Genomic DNA, 3,785 nt, shown 5'->3' with positions numbered 1-3,785 from the left:
ATTTGGGACTAAACAGAAAACTTTGAGAAGTTTCTGGAAAACCTAGAAAATTTTTCCATGAAATAAGGTCACATGCCCGTGTGGACATAGGGACGTGCCCGTGTGTCTTTGACACGCCCGTATCCTCAGGCCATGTAACTCTCTGTTTATGACGTTAGCATGCAAATCAAACCACACGGTCGAGCCACACGCCCGTGTCTCCAGGCCGTGTCCCTCATACGATTGAGACACACGGCCGTGTCTCAGCTAGTGTGGTCAACACTTAAGCTATTTTCCAAGCCTTCATGTTACCTATAAACCCTTACAACCTTATACATATTAAAACCACAATTCATGGCATCATTTTAGTGATTAAACACTCTTTATTAAGATATATTCATAACATTAACATGTCTTCTTAAAAGCAATGCATCTACTCATGCAATACCAAGTATAGATTCTTTAATTCACATTCATAAGACTTGTCATTTTGATGATTACTTTTACCATTATACTATGGTTATCAACTTATCCATCTAGCACTCATGTTTCAACCATTATCACGTTGTTTTTAAAACATGCAATTACTACATGGCTATGACCACCTCGATTGGTCATAGAGCATACATCCAACACACATGTCATATTACCAACCATGCATAGCAAACAAACATAATCACATCATAAACAGTAGACATGACATGAATAGCTAGGTTTACAAGCCATAATCAATATGAGCCACATCTCATGACCATATACATATAACTCAATATAAGCCAATACATTTGGCCAGAACATAATAATACATGTCAATAAACTAGATCCCTATACACGCCACTCACTTGAAATTGCTAACATATGTATCAATACTCCAAAGGTAGTAGCTTGATAGTGTGATACTGCCTCCCACGATCTCCAACCCCGAGCTAACCTGACAACACTAAAGAAATGGAGAGGAGGGAGTAAGCTTAAAGCTTAGTAAGTCCATATGAAAATAATAAGCAATATGCCAACATGCTTCTCAAGGTAATACAACCATAATTACATTTTTACTTATATTCTGGTAATGCTATTTTCTCGAGTCATATTTACCAATTTATTTATATCTGGAGCTACATAACTCCAAATTAAGATTCGCTAATTTTTCCTGAAACTAGACTCACATATATTCTTACCATAAAATTTCCAGAATTTTTAGTCTAGCTAATAAGTAAAGTTTATTCCTTAAAGCTACCCCTTTTTTGCTGTCTAACAGTTCTAACCCATCTTCACTAAAAATTAATTATCTCATTATACGGGAATCAGATGATGTTCCTGTCTATTTCTCTTGAAAATAGACTCATTAAGAATTCTAGGAATATAAATTATAACCCATATATATTTTTTTTACAATTTTCAATGAATTTCTCAAATCAGAATAGGGGATTTTGAAATCATCCTAACTCTGTCTCACAACAATTTAAATATTTCATAATATGAAACTCCTTTGCTTACACCGTCTCTTTTATGTGAAACTAGACTCATTAAGCTTTAATTTCATATTTTATTCAGTCTCCAACTCAATTTCCACAATTTTTTGTGGATTTTTTTAAAGTTACACAATTGCTGCTGTCCAACACTATTTTAGTGCAATGTAATGATAACCATCATAAGTTCACTTTCAACTAATCATGTACTCACCATTTCATGAATTCCATGTTCAAATGCACAATATAAGTTAACATGATATTGCAACAAAATTCATAATCATAGGCTTAGTGTACATACCTGTACCACTCGTAATATAGTATACAATTATACCTTTCGTAACATGTCCTCTTCGGAACTTTTCTTACATCATCTATTGTATTACCCGTTGAACACTCGGAATACTATTGGATACTCGGAACACTTGCACATAAGTGCCACATACACATACGTAGCCAAATCTACCTCATAACATGTAACGCTCGCAATGGAGCTACTCATAGACTTGCTTATAAAAGCTATCGGTCAAGCTGTAGCTACACAGGCTGCTCATACAAGCTGTTAGGTATCCGACCAACTTAAGGATTACCTAGCCACCAGTAGAACACACAAGACCGTTGCCCGGAACCCAATTACATGTATCGCATCCATAATAAGCTTGGACCAACTCAATGAGCTCGAATGTCACTTGTATCACATCCATTATGAACTCGGACCAACTCAACGAGCTCGGATGCTTCACATATATCACGAACTTGGACCAACTCAATAAATTCAGATTTCTCACATATATCACATTATATCAAAACATTAAAAATATGCTACAACACCACATTATTTGCATATGCTCTTACCATCGTAAAAAAATAATTCATCACAACTAGTTTAACATACCAATTTAGATTTCAGCCACAAATATCAATAACATTAACAACATGCTTATTTCATCATACAAACTTACCTCGAATGCAATTTCAGCTAATTATTCTCTTTTTTTCCATAACCACGTACTTTCTCGATTTAAGCCCGAATCTCAATTTTTTTTATCTAACATGATGAAATTCACTCATTTAATCATTACATTAATTAAAACATTCTATAATTCACAATTTGGCAAAATGACCATTTTGCCCTTAGACTTTACAAAAATTATAATTTTGGACTTAGGCTCGTAAATCGATTTTTATTGAATTTCCTCCTTTACCAAGCCTAGCCAAATTTTTTTTATAACTATAGCAACTAAAAATTTCAACTATTTCACACATTTACAACTTATTTTACAACTTTACAAAATAGCCCTTTTTAGGTGTTTTTCATGAACACCACTTCACAAAAGTTGTTTATTTAACAACCAAGATTCATTTTCTTCCATAAAAATTCCAACCATTTTGCAAAATAGTCCCCTCATTAGCTAGATTATTGTAACACCCCAAACCCGGCCTGGAAGTTTGGCTCGAACTTGGCGTGTCACATTGAAGTGTTTTTCAAAAACCATGTTTCCATTAAAAACCCTTCTTAATAATTAAAAACTTATGCCCTTTTTAAAACTTGTTAGAAAACCTCAGCTGAAATAACATTCTTAACAACTTTGTAAAAATCTTGGTAGTTGCGGAAACTTACTTTAAAAACAATTGCGGTTACGTGATGTTTTGAATAACAGTAGTTGCTTTGGAAATCGTGTTCTAATACTAGCAATTATAAGAACAATAAATAAAATTCCAAATTTGAAATCCAGAAAATTACAACGGCTTTACTACAACCCACATAAAATAGTATAAAGGTAATAATCAAAACTGTAACATAAATAGTGTGTGTGGCTTCCTCCGAGCCCCTAGCAACCCCGATCCATCTAAGGCTGGAAATTACCTGAAAGGTTAATAAACGGGGTAGTTTACGAAAACTCAGTGTGAAATCCCCTACTATAAAAAGGAACAGTCAGTCATCTAAAAGAATTAAAAGTCTGGCCCCAGCCTTACTTACAATTTCAGTACCAATCAGGCCTTAGCCCATTACAACAGACAGTACCAGATGGACCTTAGCCCATTACAGAATAAGAAACATTATCAGAATTGGAACCAAAATGAGAATCAGAATCAGAATCAGTAACAGAATCAGAATCAGAATCAATATTAGTAACAGAATCAGAATCAGAATTAGGTGACAGAATCAGAATCAGAATGTGAATGCAATCCCAACCCAATCCAGTCGTATACACCCTCGTACCAACCTTACACCATGTGGGGAGACAACTCGACCCACCCATCCGCTACACACCATAAAATTTGCAGCATGGCTGCCGGAACAGATATCGTGACAGAGTCACCAGATACAGATATTGT

Source organism: Gossypium hirsutum, chromosome A07, assembly GCF_007990345.1.
Source record: "Gossypium hirsutum isolate 1008001.06 chromosome A07, Gossypium_hirsutum_v2.1, whole genome shotgun sequence".
In the NCBI taxonomy this organism is placed as follows: Eukaryota; Viridiplantae; Streptophyta; class Magnoliopsida; order Malvales; family Malvaceae; genus Gossypium; species Gossypium hirsutum.
Note: the sequence above shows the minus strand (reverse complement) of the source record.